General features: G+C 48.8%; 1 protein-coding gene across 2 annotated transcripts in view; it reads right to left on the bottom strand.

Moving 5' to 3' along the window:
- Positions 1 to 27,041, bottom strand: part of TEX2 (testis expressed 2) — a 1,181,730-nt gene that overhangs the window by 771,003 nt on the left and 383,686 nt on the right. The window lies entirely within an intron of this gene.

Here is a 27,041-nt window from a genome sequence, read left to right as displayed (position 1 = left end):
TAGTAGCGTAAAACTCGAATGCCTGCCAAAACACCTATATAATAGCCAATTTTGCTGGCCTTTTCAATGCACGTTGTAGTTGACCCCCCCCCCCCATTCATTGTAAAGGGGCAATTTGAAATCCAGGCAAACAGCTAAAACATGAAACACTATTAAAGGCCAATGGTGCAACAGCTGGCAGTTGAATAACATATTCTATATATAATCACATCAGACTCATGTTTCTGAGGACGACACACTGGGTCACAATCCATTGTGATTAATGTTTTTGGCAGTCATCCTAAAGCTTTATTTTGAACAGACTAATTTTCAATAATTATTTAGCATTACTCAAGCAGCTTGTATCTCAGTCGATCTTAAATATTTTTTAATCAGCTTCTTAGGCGACGCCCTACTGAAACACACTGTTCTCTAGCAGTTTGTTCTATCATCTTAAAGCTTGAAGGCCAACATTGCAGTTAAAGATTAGTTGCCGACACGCTGCTGCAGAATACCTTTCTGTACTACGCCTGTGCTTTCACAATGGCCACAGTGAACCTTTGTATGGACATAACATCTATTCAAACTCGTTATCCGAAACTACCTCACCACCTTTATTTTCAAATCCGTGGACTTACTGTCTATTATACCAGTGGTACATGTTCGATCTAGGACACCACTGTTGCTTCAACCAAACCACATTCCATAATCGGTAGCTTTAGAGATTAAAACCTACCGCTCTTATTCCACCCACCAAAACAAGCTTTAACCTAAAGCTCTTCTACATTATAGATGATAAAAGGGAGACAAAACACATTCCGGCCCATGTCCGATTTCGCTCGCACGTTCTTGTTGAAATGATCAGAACCAGGCACAGCTTCTATTTCAGAGCCCACATGCAAAGACAGATTACAGACGCGTGAGAGGAGAAAAAGCATGAATTACATTAATAAAAAACAATGTTAACCTACATATGTCAAAATGGACAAAATGATAGTTTTGATGATCGCGTACAAGTTGCAACTATCCAGTTACATTAGATTGGACAGGCCCATTTCTTATTCCTTATCATACTTTATATTACATTGACTTGACCCAAAAGTGCAATTTTTGCGCAGTTCTGAGCAACAATAGTGTAACACCTAGGGGGGCGTGGCCAAGAGGGCCATGTGAAGAGACGTGGACTGAGGGAGCTCCTCCGATCCGGCATTGATCCTGTGGCAGAAGTGCAGTAATGAATGCTCGTTTATGCCTAAAACTCCAAGGACAGTTGTATGAATAGTGCGGCCATGTCCGCTGAATTTTTCAGGCATTGCTGTGGAGCCGCGACGAAGAAAATTTTGATAGAAAGGATCGTGTGCCTGGACGAATAAAGGAAGCAAGATGGCCGCCTGAACACACGAACAAAGGACGCAGCCGGCAACGATGTGAAGGAACGACCGCAGCGGACCGAGGGGTCATGTTGTGCCCCTGGAGAAAGCTTATGTGCCCGCTTTGATCGGAACATTTACAGCGTGAGGAGAAGCTCCTGCCTGCGCTGAGAGATCCCTGCTGTATACGCCGACTGGGGCGGTCTGAAAATATACATGCATTGACTGGTGGTGGTCGGTGCATGAGAGGCTTGCTGTAAACTCCACGCGAGCTGAAACGCTAAGCGGATCGCGAGCTGTGTGGCCTGAAGAAGGGATCGATCCCGCGGCAGTGTGGGAGAAATGGTGGACGCCTACAGACGAAGCCGGACTCTGGGATGGGGAGCCGGATGCGGGCAGTGACCGCGGAGCAGAATAAATAAGACGAGCGAACCCATTTCAGAACTGTAACTGTATCTATAGCTGGGAGTGCTCGGGCTCCGGCTGACAATTAAGCCACGCGTGCTGCAGTGATCCAGTATCACGTGACAACGCTACATTGTTGCGCGCGGCAGACAGGCTTTCTGCAAAGTACAGTTGAAGGGGGGAGTCATCGCAGCGTGCCGGCGTCTATTGTATCAGGGAGGCCTGATACGCGAACTGACCTTTTACCATTGCAGAGATGGAGGGCAGGGGAGCCCGACCCGCTGGCGCGAATTAAAGAAGTGCACGAGCCGGCGTTAACCGGCGAGGTAGATGAACACGCACAATAAAAGGTCCCTGCATACAGGCAGTGTGTTTTTGGGAACAGCGGCCCATGATCAGGCTTAGAGCCGCACATAGTTGCCGGCATGGAATACGGCGGCATAAAACGGCGTGATTGACCTGGCACAAGAAATTAGGAGGTATGCAGAATAGTGCCCGGATAATCCTGACTGCAACTGGGGCACTTTTAGGGTGCGCTGGTGACAAAAGAGTGCTGTCAGGGATCCGGACAAGTGTCGTGGGATACCCCCGAGGAGGATTTAGTTACCTACGTGGGAGAGCACAGTCCATTGCGGCGCACGGTAATGGGCTTGGTGCGCTGGTGTGGGGGTCGCCTCCGACACGGATGACAGCAGCGGGCCGCCCCTAGGAAACTACACAAACAGGACTGAGTCACCACCGCATTCAAGACAGAGACTATGGGGGATGCTCAGCACCGTACACTGTGAGCGGCGGTGGGCGAGTCTACGACACCGACGGGGGGACGCTAAGGATATATTTCATACTGGGGAGCATGAAGGCTGAGAGAGTGCGGCACGAAGGAGGCTGGTAGAGCTTGTGAAGGTCTGTGGTCCCCCCACGCTGAGGTAGGGCATTAGACATTGGAACGGAGCGTGTGCCCTTCTTCCTCTGGTTGCGGAGTTGAAGCGGTGGGTGGACCCACAACACATGACTGCTGCGTCATGTCTAACAAGCCGATACGACAGAAAGTGAAGCAACCTACGCTAGACGAATTTGCCAGAACGCAGACGGGCCCAGAAAGTGCTAGAAGTAAAGATAAACCTCCCTTAAGTGGCATGTCCGCTGCGGGTCCAAATCAAGAGGTTCTGGCTGCAATTGCGGACTTAAAAGCAGATTTAAAAGCGGCCTGGGAGGCTAAGCTTGAAATAGTTGTGGCAGAATTGAAGACTGTGTTGAACCTTAAAGTTGGTGAAGTGCAGGAGGAAGTGAACCTACTCCGACAGGATGTGAGGTCCCTGGCGGAGCGCACAGAGAGTTTGGAGAAGGAAGGGAGCTCGAACACGGCGTATTGTGCCGCACACAAATCAGAACTACACGCCCTAGTGCAAAGAGTGGGCAACCTGGAGAGCAGAGCAGAAGTGGCAGAGGGACGCGCCCGAAGGAACAACATTCGTATTGTGGGCATACCGGAGGGAACTGAAGGCCGCGACCCCACGGAATTCATCGAAAACATGTTGTTGCAGGAGATCACGGGAGGAGTTCTGTCTCAGGGATTTGCTGTGGAACGAGCGCATAGGGCTCTGATGAGGAGGCCGCCGCCAGGCAATCCGCCCAGGCCAGTGATCGCCAGGATCCTTAATTATCGGGACCGGGAGAGGATTTTGGAACACTTTCGCAAAGGTGGTACAATCAAGCGAGGAGAAGCAAGCATAACAGCTTACCCGGACTATACCCTAATGGTGCAGCGGAGCCGAATGAACTTCGGGGCTGTTAAGAGGAGGCTTAGTGAGGCGGGCCAGAAATACATGTTACTTTATCCGGCGAAATTGAAGGTTTTTCATAAAGACAGAACTTTATTTTCTGATAAACCGGAGGATGCCATGGGATGGCTTGATACGCAAGGCTGCCCCCAGGAGCTGGACGTCCAGGTGGGGGAAGGAGACAGTAGAGATAAGTAAAGAGTGCTGGGAGCACAGTCAGATTGTGCGGTTTAAGACTATGGGACTGGATTATAGTTATTGAAGTTGCCTGTTTATAGACGGGCCTGGAGTAGCATAGATAATGCACTGTTTGCACTGTGGCTGTTGCTTTAGTATGGAGCCCTCCAGGGCTCGTCCTCACACCCCCATTTAGTATTGATAGTTAAGTGGCCATTAGGGCGACTTCACCCTACTGAGCTCTGTGTGTACTAGACAGGGCTAGATGTGAGGGTGCCTGAGATCCAGGGATGGAGCTGGGAAACAGTTGGGGAGGGAGTTGTTGGGGAAGGGATGGGCGGGGGAGGGAAGGGTGGGAGGGAGTTTGGGGTAGATGTAGTTTTTGGGAGTTTGAGTTTTTGCGCGAGCCTACAGGGAATAGCCCTGGTATTGTATCTGTGTTGTGCTGGCGGACGGGGCGGGCCAAGAGGGAAGGAGGTGGACATTGACGTGCCATGGGGGATCTTAAAATAGTAACGTGGAATGTCAGGGGCCTTAATACCTATTTAAAAAGAAACAAGGTCATGATGTATTTGAAAAGGCAAAAGATAGATATTGCATTGTTACAAGAGATGCACTTGACACGGGAAAGACTCGAGCTAGTGAGGAGAAAGTGGAGGGGTACAGTAGTGGGGTCTTCGTATTCGGCCTATGCTAGGGGTGTGCTGGTCTGGGTGGCGCCGCATGTCCCGTTTCAGCTGCTACAGGAAACGGTAGAAACAGAGGGGCGTCTGGCCATGGTGAGAGGAATGGTGGAGAATAAAGAGGTGTGCATTGTTAACACGAACGCCCCTAATCAAAACACGGCGAAGTACTTCCGGACTATGCGCCAGCCTGAGCTTGTGCGCGGGTAGTGCGGTGATCTGGGGAGGGGATTTTAATTGTGTGCTGGACCCCGCAGTAGACAGGTCGGGTGACAAGATGGCCAGGCCTGCCCCAGCAGCTAGAGCATTGCAGTCGTTGTTAGACGACTTTGGACTGGTAGATGTGTGAAGAACTAAACACCCTAATGAGAGGCAGTATTCACATTACTCAGCACCGCAACAGTTACACACCAGACGTGATTATATCTTTGCCACGTCCGATGTAATGATAGAGATCGCTCATATAGAATACAAGGCGAGGGTCCTGTCGGATCACTCGCCCCTGGTCGTGGGGTGGCAATACTGCACCCCCAGGGCAAGGATACCGACGTGGCGCCTCCGGGCGGAGGCGCTTAAAGATCCGGCTTTTCGGGAGGATATGAGAGATGAAATCATTAGTTATTTCGAGGTGAAAACAGGCAGTGTGGACTCGGTGGGGATACTGTGGGAGGCCTTGAAGGTGGTGATACGGGGGGTGGCCATTGCTAAATCTAAGGGCTTGCAAGATGGGGTCCTGGCTGGTTTACAGAGAGCGGAAGGCGAATTAGAGAGGGAACTTAAAAGAGAATGCACGGACACCGAGCTGGTGCTTAGGCTACAGCAACGGTGCACGGAATACTGGGAAAGGCTCTGCAATCTCAACTACAAAAAGTATGTTGAGAGACAACATGCAGGCGGAGATAAAACGGGCCGTCTCTTAGCGTGGCTATATAAAAGGGAAACCCTGAGGCCCCCGATTAGGACAATAACCAGAGAGGATGGGGAGGTGGCAGACACCCAAGAGGGAGTTAACAAGGAATTTGCAGATTACTATGGAGAATTATATGGGGATAGAGGAGGAGGCAGTCGGGAGGAAATGCTAGAAACTCTGCAAGACATTGGATTGCCTAAGATAAGCACAGAAGAAAGAGAGGAACTAGATGCTCCGATTACGTTAGAGGAACTGGAGGAGGTTGTTAGGCAGCTACCTACTAGTAAGACCCCGGGGGCAGATGGTCTACCCAGTGAATTTTATAAAACATACGGGGTGGAAGTGCTCCCCCCGATGTTGGAAATGCTCAATGAGGCGTTTGAGGTGGGAAGGTTGCCGGAGTCGCTCAGAGAGGCGGTCATAATACCACTCCCCAAACCTAATAAACCCGGGCATAGCTGCGGATCATACAGGCCGCTGTCAATGTTGAACCAGGATAGCAAGATATTAACAGCTGTCCTGGCGAATAGATTGCGGAGAGCAATTGGCAAATTGATTCACCCAGACCAAACGGGCTATGTCCCGGACAGGAATATTACTCACAATCATAGGCGACTCCATCGGGTGATCGAATGGTGCTGTGATGATGAAGAAGAGATGGCAATCGTGTCTTTGGACGCGGTAAAAGCTTTCGACTCGGTCAGGTGGGCGTGGCTGCTGGCGGCTTTGAGGGAGTATGGAATGGGACCGGGATACATTAGATGGGCGGAGATGCTGTATAGTGCACCACTAGCCAGGGTGCGAACAGGAAAAGTGATATCTGAGAGATGGCAGCTTAGCAGGGGCACCAGACAGGGGTGCCCCTGGTCCCCGATGTTATACATTCTAGCTCTGGAGCCTCTGGCACTATACCTGAGACAGCAATACGAAGAGATAGGTATCGAGGTGGGGGGGGAAAGCACCTGATATCTCTGTATGCGGATGACTTGTTATTATATTTGAGATACCCGGAAGAAGAAAACCTTCAGTATATTCTGGAGGTGATGGAAAGGTATGCGAGGTTGTCCGGTATAGCGGTGAATCCCCAAAAATCTAGCATTTTCCCGCTGGGCTGTTACAAAGGGATCCCTGTGGAAAGGTTGCCGGTGTTGCAGGTGCCGTGGACTGTGGTATCTTTCCGCTACCTTGGGATAGATGTGTGCCATACGGCGGAGGAGGAACACAGGTGTAATACTGAAATGGCCGTTGAGAAAATTCGTAAGTGTATGAGGTTTTGGGAGAGGTTTCCCTTAGCGATGATGGGGCGGGGAGCGATGCTTAAGATGGTGGTCCTGCCTAAGCTCTTGCATTTCTTTAGCAATATCCCGTATATGATTCCTAAGAGGTTTTTTGTTCAATTGAACAGCGTGTGTAGAGACTTTCTGTGGCATGGTACCCGGAACAGAGTAGCGCTCTGGAAGTTACAGAACTTTTACGAAAAAGGGGGGGGTCAAGCTACCTAATTTTGAGGCCTACTATATAGCAAGTCAATTACAGTTTGTGGCCAAATGTCTCTCTGACGAACCGACCCCGGAATTTAGATTGTTCGGGCATGACTGTGCCCCGTTCTACCTGAAAGAAATTATCTGGTTGCCCGAGGCAGAGACTAAGGAGTACTCGGGGATGATGAGGCTTGGGTGGAAAATGTGGCGACGACTATGTATAATAATGGGGGATCCGCTGCCGTTTTCCCCGCAGGTACCTCTGGTTGCTTTGGCGGGTGGAGATGAACAACTGAGGGTGATTATTAGAACCTATTGGGAGTTGATGGGACTGGTAACGTTAGGTTATATATGGCAGGAGGGGTCCATCAGGGAATTCAAAGGTCTTGGAGAGGAGGTGGGACTACATGCGGGCCAATATGTTACGTATCACAGGCTGCTGCGGAAGATTCGGATAATGTGGCCTGAGACGGTGCTGGCGGAGGAGCCAGATGCCATTGTGGGGACGATATATGGCATATCTGAGGGAGGACATGAGATCTCTAGATTATACGAAATGGTAATGACTAAGGTTGGGAAAGAATGGACACATTTGAGATTGGACTGGGAAACAGAAGTGGGAGCCCAAATGGATGATGGGATGTGGGAGCGGGCCCTGGGATACCACAAGAAAGTATCTAGGAATGCCAGATTGCAGCAAATACAGTTGTATGTGACGCATAGAGCGTATATGACCCCGCAAAGGATATCTAAATTCCAGAACGCCGGGAGACAGGCGTGCCCTAAGTGCAATGATGAGAATGCGGATATGACACATATGTTTTGGGCGTGCCCAGTGATTGAGGGCTTCTGGAGAGAAGTGGCGCAAAAGCTAGCAGAGAAAGGGGTCACGCTGACCATTGACACGGTCTGGGCCTGTCTGTTGGGGGGTTTTCCTAGGCAGCGGAAGTTGAAACATGTTGGGAAACTGAAAGACCTGGCGTACGTGCTTGCAAAGCGTAGGATAGCTATGGGCTGGAAAAAGTGTCATAAGCCAAGGGTGGAGGTGTGGTGGAAAGACTTGCAGAAGTGGGCGGAGGCTGAGACGGTGGTGTGGCAGGAAGCAAGTTGCATGGCTTGGGAGGAAGAAGTGGGTACCCGGATGGCATGGAAAACATTGATATCTGGCTTATTTGGGACAATGTCAGACCCGGAAGAATCTGACGACAATGACGCCCAGCCATGTGCGGCAGATACTGGATGTGAAGGACAAATAGGCTCGCGAGGGGGGTGGGAACAGAGGGGCGGTGAACAAAAACTAATTGATGTTAATGTAATGATTGTGGATTGCACCGCATGTTTTGGTTTAATTGTTGGTTGTATTGAAAAACTAATAAAAAATTCAACAAAAAAAAAATAATTGTGTAACACCTATTTCTCTTTTTCCCCAACTAATAATAATCGAGATGTTGGCAGTCTATTTGAGTCTTGAACTCAAATCTTGAATCCACATTAGCCACGGCGGGGCATATTGCACCTTTCGCTCCTGAATTTGTAACACAAAAGCCACATCATGTCTGATATGACAGGATTTACATTTTATTTAATTCTTTAAAGCGCGGACATAGCTAGGGAACAGCATGATGCCGCACAGGGCGTGGGTAGCCAGTATTTGGACTGCCATCTTTTAACAGTAGCGCAGTACTGTGAGGTCTGTGCGTCGGTATGTAAGTCTATTGAAATGAGTACTTGGCCAGGTGTTGTTGAAACAGCCATGTTTTGAGAGATTTGCCAAATTGGAGAACTCTTGGGGCATTCGAGCCGACCCCGGATCGAGTTCCAGAGGGTGGGTGTGTGACGAGAGAAGGCTTGTTTGTGGGTCCTCTCTTTTCGGACGAGTTGTGATTCAAGCCGGTTGGTCGATTTGCTGCGCAAGGAGTGTGTGTCGCCAGATATGTGGAGCTTAGCAACAAGGTACGCTGGTCTGCAAATCATGACTGCTTTGTAGATGATACAGGCAGTCTTGAACAGTCATCCTGGCTTGGAGTGGAAGCCAATGTAGTTTGCATAGCATGGGGGTAATTCGGTCAAATTTCGTGCTGCAGTGTGGTGGACGGCTTTTAGGGGAGCCAAGTGAACAGCTGGTAGCCCTGTCAGGAGAGCATTTTCCACATCCCAGGGCCTGTACTACAATCCGGAAGTCCTGTGGCGGGATGAAGGGTTTTATTTTTCAAAGGGGCGAGATTCTGAGCCACGCTACTTAGGGCGGCAAGAAAAGCTGCCCCAATCTCATACTGTGGGAACGAGATACACCTCTACCAAGACATATAACAACTTACCCTGCAGAAGAGAAAGGACATGAGAAGTCTTCTGGAACACCTGCAAGCCAAAAGGATCTCGTACAGGTGGACCTTCCCTTTTGGCCTCCTCTTCAGTTGGAATGGCACAACCCACAGGATAACCACTAAAGAGGAAGGAGCCAGAATAATGCAAATCAAACTGGAGGATCAGCCAGGCCCCGCAGCGCTAAAAAGATTTACCCCTATGGCTCCTCGACACTGGGAGTGGACGACGAAGGAACACACCAAACGCCAGCCTCAAAATCAACCCCTACGAAACACACCCAATTCCCCCAACCACCTTTCGCGGGAGAAGCGTCAACCACATAAAGGCGGATACTCGACGAAGTGTCCATTCGGGATCTGAGCATGATGTATAGCAACATTGGGGCCTTACAGGTCCACCTTGGAATCAAGGTAGGAGGAAAAGAGGTGGTTTTAGGATACCCTGCATATAGGTTACCCTGGGTTGTTTAATGGGTTGCCTCTAAGGTTTTATCCATAGGTGGTTTAGGATGGGCAGCCTACACCAGGGAGGGGGGCGGTGGGGAGGGACGTGGGAGAGGGTGGCAGGGAGGTGGGACTATAATCAGGTTAGAATTTGGAGATGGAGCTCAGGGGGCAAGGGAGTACACAGGGTCATGTTGACGACCATAACACAGACGAGCAAAAGGGTGATTCCCAGCAGCAGGCAATTTTTGACAAACCTGGACATTCAAATGCTTGACACCTAACGTTAGGGGGCTGAATACCCGAGTAAAAAGGCGTAAATAAGAACACTTTCTAATCACACACCAGCCTGACATACTTTCCCTACAGGAGACGCACATTAGAAGACGGGACAGGCATAGGTTAAAACTACGGCAATATCCCCAAATGATCCAGGCCAATGCAAAAAATAAGTCAGTGGGGTGCTCTTATCATTTAAATTCAGTGTCCAGGCTTCCATAGTGAACACACAAGTAGATAAGGAAGGTCGCAAGTCAAGAGAGTTTTCTAAAAACGTTCCTGACACACTTAGAGCAATTTGGGGAGGGTGAGCACATCCGATTAGGGTACTTTAACATTATGTGGAACCCGGCGCGAGCTAGAAGCACGTGGGCTAAGTATGCCCAGTCCCTGGCGTCCAGAGCCCTTGACTCCAAATTTGAACAACTGGCACTTACGGATTTATGGACGGAGCTGAAAGGGAACGAGGTAGCATACACACATTACTCGCATGTACACAAGTCGTTCTCTAGGATCGATTACATCTGGGCCTCGACCACATTAATTGGCTGTATCTCTGACATTTCCCTTCATGCTATTACCATTCCCGACCATGCCCCGATAACACCCACCCTCTCCTTTCCCAACATGAGAAACACTCTCTGGACATGGACATTTCCTGCGGGACTGTTGGCGGATCAGGTAATCTGCGAGGAACTTGGGCGGAAAATTTGTGAATATTTTCCCTTAAACCCGAGCGGGGAGAGCAGCCACGCCACCCGATGGGACGCCTTTTAGGGAACCATAAGGGGTGACCTTATTGCGGTAGCAACAGACAGGAGCACACAAAGGAAGAAAGTAGAAAAAGATCTTGAAAACGAACTGAGAGTCGTAATGAAGCGAATGGAGACAGACCGCAATACGCAGCTCCAGAGGGAATCCGGGAGGAGAGCTCAGCGGCAACATGCTTGCCTTGAAAGCAAGACGACACGGAGCAACACAGGTTCGATCCCCGGGTCCATGCTTAGAAAACTCTGGGTATTAAGCGCGTTATAACTAACCAATCATATCAATACATCGATGCAAGGGGTAAATTAAACCTTATACACATGAAACACGCAGCAAAAAGCCAGTCATCCTCAGTCAAAAATCTTATATTAAAGCAAACAAAGCGGATACGCTACTAGCACGCAACTGAGAAATAAAAAGGCAACCTAAACCATCCTGGGGGTGAAAGGCCCTGGAGAGACCGTAATGACAACTGACCAAATCATGGCACAATTCCACACCTTCTATTCGACCATGTACAAATCGGAACACCCAGATCCACAACGCCAACGCAATTATCTACAGGTGACCCCATTGAAAATGATCCCCACTGTAGAGACCAGTTAGAAACAGACATTACCCATGAAGAAATCCAGAAGGCCATTGCGAATCTCCCCCTAGACAATGAACCAGGCCCAGATGTCTAGTCCACAGTGTTCTATAAAAAATGTAGGCCCATTCTGGTCCCCAAGCTCACCGAGCTGTTCAACACTTTCGCTACAGTGGGCACAGTAATGCCCGCCATGGAGGAGACAAAGATCATTTTATTCCCCAAGCCGGGCAAGGACTCAGCCAAGTGCGGGTCATACAGGCCAATCGCACTCATGAACTTGGATGCGAAGATATATATTAAGGTCCTGGCAAACCGCATCGAACATTTGATGCCGATGCTAATTCACCCCGACCAAACAAGATTTATTAAAAATCGTCAAACCCATGATAACCTGCGGAGGATCTGCCACTTATTAGAAAAAGTAAGCAAAAAAGAAGACAAGGCAGTGCTGGTTGCATTGGATGCAGAGAAAGCGCTCGACAGGGTGGAATGGGCTTTCCTTTTCAACACCCTGCAAACAATGGGATTCGGACCCAAATATATCACGATGGTGCAGGCCAACTACACTAATCCCAAAGCTAGACTGCTGATAAATGGCCAGCTATCCCACTAGTTCTTCCTCCAGAGGAGCACGAGGCAGGGCTGCCCCCTGCCCCTCCTACTCTATGCACTACACCTAGAGCCCCTGTTAACACGGATTTGCATGTCGGTAGCGATCAAAGATATTTGCTTTGGCGCTGATGAGCACACACTGATGGCATGTGCGGATGATATGGTCCATCACAGACCTGATAGCTTCACTCATTGCAGCTCTAGCAGAGTTGGAACATTTTGGCCGGGTAGCAGGACTAAAAATGAATGTCCCGAAGTCGGAAATTCTGAATCTATCAATCGACTGGGATGCACTGCCAAAAGCCAAAGAAGCAACGCAACTGAAGTGGGTCCCCAGGATCATCCGAATTCTAGGGGTATCCATCACATGCACTCTGGGGGAATTATATAAGGCGAACTGTCAACCCCTTCTCGCTCAAATCCAGACTCAACTTCAAACATGGACACCACTCACGATATCATGGCTAAGTAGAGTCAACTCTATTAAAATGGTAGAGTTACCCCAGATCCTCTATCTATTGCACACACTACCTATCCAGATCCTGTCACGTTTCTTCCGAACTTTAAACACAATGGTCTCTAAATTCATCTGGAAGAATAAACCGCAGTGCAATACGCTGAAAACACTAATCGTCCCCCCAAATAGAGGGGGCTTGGGTATCCCAAACTTCAGAGACTACCACAGGGCCGCACAATTACGTGTGATAAAAGATTTGTTTATGGAGAGCTCGGAAAAAAGGTGGGGACAAATGGAGTTGCTAATAGGCCAGCGGAAGGGGGAAGCACTATGACTCAACAGGCAGGCAGGCTGCGGAACATTCACTGTAGCAAAATTATGAAACATGTAGAAGACACATGGGACCAGGCAATCGGACAACACCACATCTCAACATTTCCCTCTCCCATCACCCCAATACTCGCCAATCACCAGTTCACCTCGGGTATGCAGAAGGCGACCTTCGCAGCACAATGGAGAAACACGGGGGCGACGTCAAACCCTTTACTCAATGTAAGGTAGAAGAACAAGTTACTTTCTAACCTGGTAACGTTCTTTCGATGGGATGGTCCGACGACGTATTCCATATCTATGACATGTAATCACCACAGCTGTGCTGCTTCCGAAATATTTTTCGGCTTCTGCGTCCTGCGTCGATGACGTCGATGCGCCGTCGTCGAGGACCTCCTCCGACGTCCGACGTCATCCGATGTGATAAGTAGGACGCACGACGCCCGTAGCCTCAGTTGTAGTTTTTTCCCCCAGAACGTGTGACATTAGTCAACTGCCAGTCAGACACAAAGCCTTGCGGAACGTAAGCTGCAATCGCAAAAGAAATTCTGCAGCGGGGAAGGCAGGGAGGGAGCGATATGGAATACGTCGTCGGACAATCCCATCGAAAGAACGTTACCAGGTAAGAAAGTAACTTGTTGTTCGAGGGGATTGGGTCCTCTGACGTATTCCATATCTATGACAGACTCCCAAAGCAGTACCAGAGCAAGGAGGAGGGAAAGAATTTAGAATCAAAATTTAGAATAGCCAATCAAATAGCAGAGCAAAGGACCGCCTTGCCAAAGGCCAGATCCTGTCCTCGGATGGAATCGAGGGAATAGTGACGTACAAATGCATGTACTGAAGCCCAGGTGGCTGCATCACAGATGTTGCGAATAGGAACACCCCTCTGCAGGGCAGTAGATGCAGCCATACCCCTGGTAGAATGGGCCCGCAAGCCAGCTGGTGGGTCCTTAACCGCCAAGCGGTAACACTCCGAGATGGCCAAAATAATCCAGCGAGTCAAAGTCTGTTTCGTCACAGCTTGCCCCAAACGCTTTCCAGCGTAACCAATAAAGAGTTGATCATCCACTCTGACCCGGGACATGCGTGAAACATAAAAGCTTAAAGCTCTCCTAGGATCAAGCCTATGGAGCCTCTCCTCTTCCTTACCAGGATGCGGAGGAGGATAGAATGCCGGAAGAACAACCTTCTGGGCCAAATGAAATTCCGTCAATACCTTCGGAAGAAAAGAAGGACGAACTCTAAGGACAACCCTGTCCTTGTGAAATACAGTGAAGGGTGGCTTAACTGAAAGTGCCTGTAACTCACTCACTCACTCTGCGAGCGGAAGTAACCGCAACTAAAAACACAGTTTTCAGAGTTAACAGCCTCAAAGGGCAAGAATGTAAAGGCTCAAACGGAGCACCCATAAGAAACTTAAGAACAAGGTTTAAATCCCAACCAGGCACCAGGAAAGGTGACGGAGGGAACACATTAGTGAGCCCTTTCAGAAACTGTGAAATTAAAGGGATTTTAAAGTAGGAACACTCTTCATACGAGCGCTTAAAGATGGACAGTGCCGCCAGGTAACCTTTAATGGTACCCACTTGCAAGCCCCTGTGGGCCAAAGAAAGTAAAAAGGACAGAACCATGGGGATGTCACATGCAAAAGGATCCACATTCTGAACTCTGCACCAGTCGCAGAACTTACGCCAACGGCAACAGTACAGAGACTTTGCTGCTGGCCTTCGGGCCGAGAGCAACACCTCCATCACGTCTTCAGGGAGGTCCCAATCCTTATACCTCAACCTTTCAGAAGCCAAGCGTGAAGGTTGAGGGATCTGACCTCTGGATGGAAAACCTGACCCCCCTCCCGTGAGAGCAGATCGTCTCGGTAGGGAAGACGACGTGGAGGGCAGATGGACAAGTCGAGAAGGTCCGGGTACCACGTCCTCTGAGCCCACGCCAGAGCAATGAGGATCATCCGGGAACCGAACTTCCGTAACCTCCGCAGCACTTGCGGGATGACGGGGACTGGAGGAAACGCGTACAGCAGTGGGAATGACCACTCCACCACAAACGCGTCTCCTAAGGCTCCTTTTGGAGGAAATTCCCGTGAGCAGAACCTCTCGCACTTCCGGTTGACACTGGAGGCGAAGAGATCCACTTGAGGGGTCCCCCAAAGGACGAAGATCTCCAGGAGAATCTCCTGAGCCAACTCCCACTCGTGAGAGATCGTGCTCTGCCTGCTCAGAGCGTCCGCCATCACGTTTTCTTCTCCGGCCAGATGAACTGCCGAGATCGAAACTTCCTGCTGGATGGCCCAGAACTCGAGCTGCATCGCCTCCCTGCACAGAGGAAGTGACCCTGCCCCTCCCTTTTTGTTGAGGTAGTGCATGGCCACTGTGTTGTCCGTCAGGATCAGGACATTCTTTCCTCGCACAGTCGGCAGAAAAGCCTTCAGGGCTAGCCTCACGGCCCTCAGCTCCAACAGATTGATATGGAATCTGGACTCCTACGGAGACCAACGACCGCTGACTGTCAGCCCATTGGCATGAGCTCCCCATCCCGTGAGGGATGCATCCGTCACGATCGTCACTGTAGTGATACACAAAATTGCAACCTTGCCAATCAGGGCTTTAGATGACAGCATTAGCCGCTGAAAGCCAATAGTGTATTCAAAGTATGTGCCAAAAATGCTGACAGTAGTCTGTTGTAGCACTTCCATTATGCAGTAGTGAGCTACAAGGAATATGCAGGCCTAGTATGAGTGATAGGTCACATTATGCATTGTTGATAGACAGGCAGGGCGAAGGCCCCAGCTCTGTAAGCTAATAGACAATATTGGAGTGTTTGGAACATTATGGCACCTATATAGCGCTTAGATAGCCAGTCTTAAGCGCTATGAACACTAAGCTATGAGTGCATGTCTTTTAGAGCTTGCTCTGCCTCACTAACGGTAGCCCTGCATGGCCCCAAGCTAATCTTCCTTTTCTCTGGGAAGGCACTGATAAGACATTCCTGAGCTTTCGCGCAGATGGGCTCCAAGGAGCCAGGGAGGGGCTCAGAAGAAGCACAGTGGAAATTAACAGAGTTGGGTTTTTTCCATGAGCCAGCCTATATTTTGCACAGGGAAAGTTCTGGAACTGTGCGTCATGGACGGGCAGCACAAGATTATAAAATATGCATGCTCACATAACTCGGGTGGGAGATCGTCCTGTGGACTTGGTTCGAGCAAGATCAAGTGCCCGGAATTGGAGCTCTGACGGCACCCAGCAGCGCTGTCCTCTGAGCGGGGCTTGTTACAGCTAGCTTATGAGGGCCAGGGTCTCCCAGTGCTGATTGAAGGGGCGCAAGACTGTTTCTCTATGTTTCTCTATGTTTATCTATGTTTATCTAAGTTCTATGTTTCTCTATATTTTGCATTTCTCCAAGTTTTGTGCTTTGTAATCTTCTCTAACTTGAATCCCAAATGTATATGAAATTCACTGTTTAGAATAAATACTAAAACTTATTGAAGGTGTCATTTGTCACTAGCATGAGATCACTGCTCAGCACAATAGAACCTGTATTTTGGGCTGAATTGGGTAATTATTGCTCCCGAGGGCTGGTCCCGAGGACGATTTGGCCCATATCAAGACAGTCACCTCCGGCCAGGGAAGCCAAAATGGAGCCCCCTTCATCAAGTTGCCTTCGACGGCCCACCACAGAAGGTCCCGGGCGACCGAGGGCGGCACCTAAACCGGGTCCGACATCCTGCCAAAGGCCTGCGACCATTGCATCTTGAGTGCCCACTGCAAAGATCTCATCCGCAGGCGAGCCTCTGGCACCAGAAGAATGCAGGATGCCATGAGGCCGAGCAACCTCAAGAATTCGAACGCTGGGAGCGTCTGGGCATGCTGAAACTTGTGCACCATCTGCTGAATGTGAAGAGCCCTCACCTGGGGAGGAAAACACTGCCCCAGGGAAGTGTCGAGCACTGCTCCGATGTACTGGAGCCGCTGTGTTGGCATCAAATGGGACTTCTTTAAATTGAAGGAGAAGCCCAGCCTGTGAAGGGAGTGGCTGGTGACTGACAGATGATCCAGGACTTGCTCGGGAGAGCTCCCCCTGATCAACCAATCGTCCAGGTAGGGGTAGACGTGAATCCCCCCTTGCCTGAGATGCGCTGCCACCACCACCATGAGCTTGGTGAAAACTCTCGGGCGGAGGTCAATCCGAACGGCAGGACCCGAAACTGAAAGTGTGAGTCGCCAACCGCGAACCTCAGGTACTTCTTGTGCTTGGGATGGATCGGCACATGGAAGTAAGCATCCTTGAGGTCGAGAGACACCAACCAGTCCTGAAGAGGACTTGAGAGAGAGTAACCATCTTGAACTTGTCCTTCCTTAGGAGTTTGTTCAAACCGCGCAAGTCCATGATGGGTCTCAATCCCCCGTCTTTCTTCGAAATCAAAAAATAAGGGGAATACCATCCCTTGTTCCTCTCCGCTACAGGCACCAGTTCTATGGCGCCTTTCTCCAGCAGGGCTTGAATTTCCTGCGCAAGGAGAGGATCCGGACTCTGCAAAGAGAGGTTCCCCGGTGGATTGTCGCGAGGCCTGTGCCGAAAGGGAAGACAGTAGCCGTAGGTTATGATCTCCAGAACCCACACATCTGAAGTAATGGCACGCCACTCTACAAGATGCTGCGCCAGCCTTCCCCCAACCGGCGAACCATGGGACATGGCCTCATGACTGATTGGTAGCGGCTGCGGCGTTATCTGAGGGCAAAGAGGTAACTGCCCGAGCGGCCTTGGCACCACGGGTACCCTGTCGTCCACCTCTGGTACCCCTGCGTTGGCCTCTTTGACTGCCAGCTCCTCTCGCTTTACTGAAGGACGAGTAATAGCGAAAGGAACCATTGCTGTGCCCTAGGACGAAAAGGCGGAGGTTGGCAAACTGCAGCGCCCAACGACTTTGCTGCAGCTTTTGAGGTCTGCAACCTCTCAAGGCTCTCGTCAGCCTTGCTGCCAAAAAGTTGTTCACCGTCAAAGGGCATGTTGAGGAGCCGGGACTGCACATCAGGAGCAAACCCAGACTTCCGCAACCACGCAAACCTGCGTATCACGGTGCTCGCCGCCATGGACCTGCTGACGCATTCAGCCTAGTCCAAACCCGACTGAACGGACTCACACATGGCATCCTTACCATCCTGGACCATAGCAAGGAAACCATCCCGTTCATCCCCTTCGGAAATATGTTCAGCCGCTAACGCAACACAGTTCCACAGAGTGTGTGTGAAACGAGACAAGGCACAAATGAAGTTGGCCGCCTGAAGCGCCATACCACCAGAAGAAAACACTTTCTTCGCCCAGCCATCAAAACGTTTGTCGTCCCTATCAGGAGGGATGGTAGGGTACGACGCCTGCTTTGCCGGGGCCGTGGCCGCCTGCACCACCAAACTCTCCGGAGTGGGGTGCCTGGTCAAGTAGCAGGGGTCGCTACTGGCTGGACCGTATTTTCGCGACAAGGACCTGCCCACCGCCGGGAGACTCTCCGGAGCAGTCCAAGCCGCCGCCACCCTTCTCTGTAAAGCCATATGGAACGGCAGTACCAGGTCAGTTGGGGGACCAACATCATGGATGTCCGTGAGATCATCCTGCAGAAACTCCCCTGGGGGAGCAGACCATCCCAAGTACTCGGAAACCCTAGCCATAAGGCGTTGGTACGAGGAATCGGCATGAGAGCCAGGCTCAGGCCTACAAAACTCCACCTCTGGAGAGGTGTCCAGTCCACTGGCATCATGCAGTGACTGCCTCAAATCATCAAACTGACTATGGCCCGAGACCATTTCATCTGGAACCTGACTAGGAACCAGGCCATCAGAATCCTCATCCACCTCCGAAATATATTCCAGGTGGCGAAAAGAAGGCACCCAAGAGTGCTTGCTCTTAACCAGAGCCTTCCTAGGGGGTTCCCCCGTGCCACGGGGTACCTCCGACACCCCGGCCTCGAAAGGCGTTGAGGGCGTCGAGTGAATCGGCGCCGGCGTCGAGAGAACAGGCATCGGCGCCGAGAGGATCGGCGTCGAGTAAATCGGCGTCGACGTCAGATGCAGCGCCGCCAGCATCGGCAGCGTCGACACAGTCCTCGAAGCCGGAGCTCCGAGCGTGTCCTTCGACGACCTGAGCGTCGACGGCTTCGACGACCGCCTCGGAGCCGGAGCCTCGAGAAAGCCCGTCGACGCCCTCGACGCCTCAGACGTCGATGTCTTCTTCTAAGACATCACAGGTGCACACGGTCTCGAACGCGTCGAGGACCAGGACCTGGAACGGGTACGTCGAGAACGAGTCCCCTTGTCCGAACGGGACCTCTCCCGTGACTCGTGCCGACCACTCTTGCGAGCGGTGTCTCTCGACCTCTCACGACCGACCCCACTCGGTGGCGCGGACGGCTTAGTACCCTGCGACTCGAGAATCGCCAGCATTTTCTTCCCGAAGGAAGCCCATTCCTCAGGCGTCGCACGGCTGGTGGGGTAAGCGACGTGCCGGGCAGAGTCCTCCGAAGAGGACCTGGAAGACGACCGCTGTCGGCGCTTCCGAGAATGCCTCGAAGAGGCCGAGGAGTGGCGAGACCGACTCCTAGGAGACCCACGAGACTTCCGACGATGACGCGGGGAGTCTCCTCTCGAATCATCCGTCGAAAGGCCCGCAGACTTTGACTTCCGGGGCTTGGACACCCGACCTACCGACAACTTCTTCTTACGTTCACGTACGGCCTTGGACGTGAGCGACTGGCAGTCGATACAGTCATCCATGTCGTGGGCCTCCCCGAGGGACCAGAGGCAGGCGTCGTGCGAGTCCGTCACCGACATCTTGGACCCACACTCCCCGCACTTCTTGAAGCCCGGACGCGGGGTCGAAGACGAAGTAGAAGACATCTTCACACGAAGGATTTTCTCACAAAAACGAACAGGTTCGAAGAACCGAGAAGAACAGAACTCCAAAGAGTCGAGGCGTTAACCGAGATTCACGAAGCAACACGTTCGCGGAAAAAACGGAACTGAGGCTACGGGCATCGTGCGTCCTACTTATCACATCGGATGACGTCGGACGAGGTCCTCGACGACGGCGCATCGACGTCATCGACGCAGGACGCAGAAAAAAGGTTCCGAAGCAGCACAGCTGTGGTGATTACATGTCATAGATATGGAATACATCGGAGGACCCAATCCCCTCGAATTAAGCTTACGGGAATCCCAGCGGTTCCAATATTTTCAAGTGCGCCACTGGCTGATGGCCCCTCCAATCGAACAAACCGCCACACGACCCTCGACACTGTTCGAAAGATACCTAACCTCAAACCCGGGTGATAAACACCTGATATCTAGCCTGTACAAAATTCCTACAGACGAGCCCCCACCCAACACACCTCCTTACCAGGTCAGATGGGAACAGACCCCTGAGGACGAACTCTGGACCTCTCTCTCTGGTCCGATATTCCATGGCTGACACGGTCACTTCAGGTCAGGGAATTCTGGCTCAAAACTATGTTTCAGTGGCACGAGACACCCACACGGCTACACAGGATAATCCCCCTCAGAGTCGGAAAAATGTTGGAGGGAGTGTGGGGATACGGGGGACTAGCTTCATATTTGTCGTTCGTGCCTGAAAATACAAGGGTACTGGGAAGAAGTGGAGCATGACATACAAAAGATATTCGACCTCTCTGGAGAGAGACCACTTGCTGAAGTCCTGATAAGCGCAGCAGGGCAGGGCTGGACAACAAAAAAGTGGCCGAATTATCGCTGAAGGCCTATACATTTCTCAGGTTAGCAGCCCTATTGGTAATAGCAAGGAAGTGGAAATCAGTAGATCTGCTGCAAATACGGGACTGGATACAGAAACTGTGGAATTTCGTCTTGATGGAGTGTTTAATGTACACAATTCAAGGGGAACAAAGCAAGTTTATGACAGAATGGATAACCATTCTAGACTTTTTCTATGGTTATTACGCTGAACAATATTGCCCTCAAAGACTATGCCTACTGGGAATATCCTGTACACTTTATGGTTTCTGTTTTAATTATTTCTCCTTTCTTTTCCAACTAACAATGGCGTCAACGTGTACCAGGTGGGAGGGGGTCGAGAGGTGTTGTAGTTCTGCTATGTTAAAACTCAAAAAACAAAAAAAATTAAAAAAAATGTGTTCCTTCAAGATAAATTCTCACACCAAATATTGAGGCACGCATCCACACTGAATTTCCAATTCCTTTAATTGCTACACACTTTCGCTTAACATAGGAAGTTTTAAACAGTAGTCAAAGCTGAGTTTCCAAACATACTCAATGGCTAAGCGACTTGCAGCATTCCACAAAAAGTACTATAATTATGCAAAAATCCATGAGTCGGCCACTGTTTCTGTGCAATAACGCCCTAAAAGACAATTTAAGGGTGCCGGCAATGCTTTACAATGATATGATATGGCATTTATAACACGCCTATACATTACATACAGCTTTTAGCAACCCAAAAAAATGTCAAGGCTCTTTCTTGGGAAACAAAACACCTCACATATTAAGTGCTAGCCATGTCTTTGGTCAAAAAAGAAAAAACTACAACCCATCATGGCCACAATGGAAACACCAAAGGAAGCTTGCAGAGTCCTTTTACCATTTCTTTTGATGCCAAGGGAGCATTAAGGAGGGCAGCTGGAGAGGAGCGAATTAGGTATATATGGGGAACATTTTGTACAGTGTGCAGGTCAATGGATCCGAGGGTTCGTGGTTCAGGCACAATTGTGGGATAAATGGAACATGGAGCTCTGGTGTAGGAAGAGCCCCCAACCAATCTGGGTGGTCTGTCTTATGTGCCACAAATGAAACATGAGTAGGTCAATTACTGGTGTGAGCTAGCATTAATAACAGGCACTAAGGTCAATAATGTGCCAGCAATGACACCAAGTAGGCGGTGATGGAAAATGAAAATTGGTTTCTAAATTAAAGCAGATGATGCTGTTGCGGAAGTGTCATGAGCTATTATCCACATGACCGGCATGCTTCAAATACCTCAAACAGTGCTTTAAATTGTTAAAAACATTCACTGACCTAGACTATTAACTGCCATTAGATGAGAAATTGCAGCCCCTGTAAATTATGCACGAGCCTCATAATATCCCAAGGCATAAAGAAGCCTACACCAAGGAGGAGAGCTCTGCTCTCACACACTTCTACATTTGTGTAATCTCGTTAGGTTGTGTGTATATATCAACAATGCTACCAAAATGCTCACAACCCATGGGTATGAGAGCAGTGCGAGCACAGCGATATGAATCTTCTGTTGCTGGGCTGCTAACCCTCAAATGAGAGATGAAATGTCTAGACATTACTGGAAAAGATGAGCTTTCAATCATTTTTTAAAATCAGTAATGTGGGATTCGCTTCTTAAACGAGCAGGAAGTTTACTCCAGATCAGGAGCTCCTGTCTAGCCATGTGTCTACTCCCGGTTCCTGAACAGGAATACCGAGGAGAATCGTAGCGTCCTCAATCTTGACAGGCAATATTTTGGTGCCTTCAGTCAAGTTTAAATAGGTTTCTAGCGCGCAATGGCAAACAATGTAAAGTACACAGAACTGGTGTTTGATGTGTGGGAGTGGGTCGCCATTTAAAATCGAAGCGCGATACCTCTTTACAGACTGAACGGCAATGGACAAGAAAAATGAGTCCCAAAATGGCTCATGAAGCAGACATCTACTTTGCCATGCCATCGAGTTTTCAAATATTAATATTCCACTACAACAAAAGGTGTCCTTTGTGACAAGTGTAGCGCAATACAATTGAATCTTTGGACACACATTCACCTGTGTGTTGTGGCACCCTCTACAGTAAACCTCCGCATTTACACCTTCTTACTTATAAAGTAAAGAAAATTATTTGTATTGAGTTGATCGTATTTCATAAAGGCTCTGATGGATACGTAAAACCCAAAAAGAAAATGTGAGGAAGTAACAAAGCGAGACTAGTTTAATTTAATTTCCCCAATAACCTGCACTAATAAGAAGGCAGCATATTTGCTAATATAATACATGTAATAAATCATTGAAATGAACATTCTGAAGATAAATACTTCATTATTAAAGGCCATTTTCCAGGTCAGTCGATTGAAAAAAGTGGCAGTACACTTTTACCACCATTTTTATTATTATTGTTTTTATTTATTTGTTGTAATGTGCTACATGCCCATGGGCTTCAGGGTGCACAAATACCAATCAAACACTTACTACAAGACAAAGAAAAAAAATCAGTGAGTCAGGGCAGGGAGGGAGGAAGACTAAAATTGGGTTCTCCTCAACCTGGTTTGAGGTCAAACAAATGGGTTTTAACAGATCTCTTGAATTCTACCAGAGATCGAGATGCTCTTAGTGCAAGTGGTAGAGCATTCCACTCTTTCGGGGCCTGAACGTCGAAGCGGACAGCCCCAAATGTAGTCAACTTGAAACATGGTCAGACCAATTTGTAGTTGCCATTGGGACGCATGTTCTGGCTTCGCTGGTTCACAGTCAGGCGGTTTGTGAGATATTGAGGGGCAATAGATGTCCAGCATTTGTAGGAAAGTGACAAGAGCTTATGTGTAATCCTATGCTTGACCAGTAGCCAGTTATATGATCCCGTTTGGATAGGCTGTGAATGGGGCGAACAGAACCATTTTCAATGATTTGTAAGGAGTGGAGGTTGGCTTGCGAAGTTCCGATAAGGAGGCTATTATAGTAATCAAAGCTGGTGTTAACTAAGGCGGTGGCCAGAAGAAACCTATAAATGATGGATAAATAAGGCCTTATTTGATTCAAAAGCTTGATGACGTAACCACAAGAAGCTCGAAAGTGAGCGACCTAAGACTTCATGGCAAGTTCTGCATCCAAATAGACACCGAGTCTTTACACTTCTGGCCACAGTGATCTTACTGCCTGCAATGTTAAAACATTCATACGAGGGATCCAGTTTCTTTAGCCGGGGCCTGAAGCAACAAAGAGCATTTGTTTTCATTGTTGAGTGCCAGGGTGTTTGAAGCCATCCAAGATTGAATGGCATTATACACACCATTCAGGGCCTCAGAGTCTTGTGTGTAATTGTAAAGACTGGAGGTGGGTGTCTGTACTCCTCTCTATATGGTAGAGGAGAGGCACAGAGGACCCCAGCCAAGATTCTCTATTGCTGGTAGCAATGGAAGAGCAATCGGGGCCTAGCTTCTCAGGAGGTGATGCAGGCTGGTTCAAGTACAGGGTAGTCCCCAAGCCCCCACAAAGGAATGTCCACACACTGCATTAGTTAAAACACAGTCTTTATATAATTAAGGTTCAAGGTTATATACACAATCACAATAACTCACTTTGTGCTCAGTAAATCTACAATGGCAAATTTATACAGTTCTAAGTGGTACCACAATTATTATCAGATCTCATTGAAGTGCATCAACTATACTCTGGTCAAATGTCTCACAAGTCAAGGACACTTCGTTTTTGCTAAAACTGGAACAATAGTGAGTCCCAGCACCTCGAGTCACCCAGGACTCTTACCGCCCGCAGCTTCGTTCCCAGCAGGGGGCGGAGCTTGGCGAAGCATCACGTGACCTGACCAGCCTTCAAAACCCACCTGCAATCACCCTTGCGGCGTTGAGCCCGGCAGGGGTAGAGGGCGTCGGCTGTTGTGCGGCTGTTTGGCGCTAACGGCGTGAACGGGAGACTGCGGAGGTATCCCCTCTTTGATCCCGTTCCGGAGACCAAGGTCAAGGAAAACAAGGCTAGGAGTCAAGAAGATTAAGAACCAAAAAGAAACCGGAGTTTCGCGCTGAGTTGCAGTCTTCGGCAGGAAGCCAGTTGCCAGGTAAGACCCTACGATCATGGACTCTCGTCCTCTGACTCGCTCAAAAACAAAACAAACCTTCCTGGGTGCTGAGGAGGAAATGTCTGTGAACTTGATGTTTACTGAAGCAGATACAAGCCTCCAGAGTGTTGAAACAGGGGCTGGTAACAAGACTGGTGTTTTGGGAACGGGGGCTGTGGGGAACGAGACGAGATCATCAAGTCCCCTCCCACAGAAGTCGGCGGCGATCGCTCCATCGACGCAAGCAAACTTTGATCTCCCCCCCCTTTTCCCATTTTTACTTCAGTAGTAGGACGGTCCAAAACGGGGGTCAGCACTCTTCCAGTAACCTCGGATGATGAGGATAGTCTAGCACCCGGTGCCATTGTCACTACGAGTAACACAGAGGTGAAGAGTTCCGTAAATGAGGAAAACGAGCACGAGCGAAATGCCCGTTTGGATACCCTCATAAAACCGCATTGTGCGAAAATTATCAACCAAACTTCGAGTGAGCAAGAGCGAGAGCTCAACTCACAAAGCAAAGAGTATGTTGGCACTCAAAATGTAGCAAGTGCCGTCCAACTGGCCTGCAAAAAGAGTCCCGAACCCTCAAGAAAAACCACACACATATGTGCTTTATCTAATGGGAACAACGAGGAAGGGGACGACAACTCTCCCTTTGATGTGACAGATGCCGAGCTCTTGAGCGCAGAAGTAGCGCGGACTCACAATAACATCAAAACACTAAGATTTCATTTTAGGAAACAGGCTCAAGAGCATTCTGTTACTCAAATTGAAGCTCCTCCTTCGACCCAGACAAGTCACCCATTGATTAGTCAACTGGCGACCAGTATATCATCGAAACTGGACACAATAAATATGGAGCAATTGGTGTCCAATGGAAAAGCGAAAAAACAAGTCGGCAATACACATTTGGCTGCATCGTCGAGATCGAACAACAACGAAATGGATCAAACAGGACGGGAGGCCAGACTCACCCTGAGACTACAAGCGGACTTCGAAGCAATGAAGGCAAAGCTTGAAGATAGCTACTCAAAGGACAGTCTTGGATCAGGCCGTAGGAATCGAAAAATGTCATCTCCAGAGCAATCAAATGCTCTGGAAATAGGAATTACAAACTCTCAATCAAAATTATTCCATCAAGAGCAAAAGGTGACTACAGCTGTCTGTTCACCGAAATGGGAGGATGACACCTTTGGCCTACATTCAGCCCATGATAATGGAGATGGTCGGGCTGAAAAGAGGATTGAGGAAGTACAGCGACTGAAACCTTCTCTTAAAAAAGGTGGAAATAACGCTTCAAACTGCTCAACCCCTTTAAATACACATACAGCTGAATTTCCAGAGGTCCGACGAGAGACTGCTCATTCCTCACGACAATTCGAACGAGCTAATTACAAGTGTCACTGTAAGGAAAAGATGATACATCCGACGGACTCAATAACAGAAGCTAAATCTAATTTATCTGTTGCAGCGGCAATTCAGATACACAACAATGTCCTAGCTGCCACATCACAGGCTTTAATCCCTTTCATAAAATTATATGAAAGTGTGAACGAAACGATGCATAACAACGGAGCCATAATTGGACACCTGGCTGAAAGAATATCATCAATGGAACTCAATCAACACTCAAATCAACAACAAAGAGTAAACGAACACAATGAGATCAACGAAGGTTTTAAAAAAATAATTCAGTTGGTTGATAAAAACTCAAATGAAGCCAAGATCAAAATGGATGAGCTGCTGCACTTTATGCAAAAGACTCTTTCGAACTTAAACCCAGTTTCTCCAAACTTGGCCAAATCAGGGAGTCGTAATTGTCTCGATTTAGGTCTAAGTAAAAAAGTTCTACTACAAGGAACACAAACCGAAAATGATGTTTTCATAAGCGCAACAGCCAGTACATCTCTGCGGTCACATTTTGACGTGGGAATAAGAAATCTCACTCCAAAAATTACTGATAATGAGCAAAAAACTGATAATCAGGCGAACCCCCAGACACACATAACGGAGTTTCAACAATCAATCGGAGAGAGGCATATATGTAATGCTATAAAAGGATCAGTCCCCTCCATTGACCGGGAGTCTTCATTTGTGACATCGAGTAGCTCCAAACTAAAGGCGTCCTTTGGAATTTTTTATGGAGGGGCAAAAAACATTCAACCTGAAAAGAATCCAGATCCAAATCACGACGACAGGCAAGGAGGTACAACAAGTTTACTCCAACACAAAAAAAGAAAAGAAAAGACAAAAAATATAGTTGTCAAGAAACACATCTCAAATTCGAGGAAATTTCTAAGAAACTTAACAACCCCTCCAAAACCTAAAGTCTTTGTTGATGGAAGGCTGTCAGGGAAAATGACGAACAAACAATCGTCAACGATCGCCTTGGGGTCAACAGTGGAGAACGAGCTTGGAAAAGATAAACAAAAAAAACAAATGACTCGTTTCTGGCTAATAACGATATAACACAGGCGTCTAAGAAAGAAAGAAAAAATCCAAACAAGCGGAGAAGAGTCGACTCTGACTCTAGCTGTGCTTCAACAACTGATGATACTGAAGAACTTTGCAATCTATCTACTTATTCTAACGAGGAAAGTGAAGA

The sequence above is a fragment of the Ambystoma mexicanum genome, chromosome 3q, assembly GCF_040938575.1.
Source record: "Ambystoma mexicanum isolate Mex_15411 chromosome 3q, UKY_AmexF1_1, whole genome shotgun sequence".
NCBI classification, from domain to species: Eukaryota; Metazoa; Chordata; class Amphibia; order Caudata; family Ambystomatidae; genus Ambystoma; species Ambystoma mexicanum.
The sequence above is the reverse complement of the archived record's forward strand: the minus strand, read 5'-3'. Positions and strand labels throughout refer to the sequence as shown.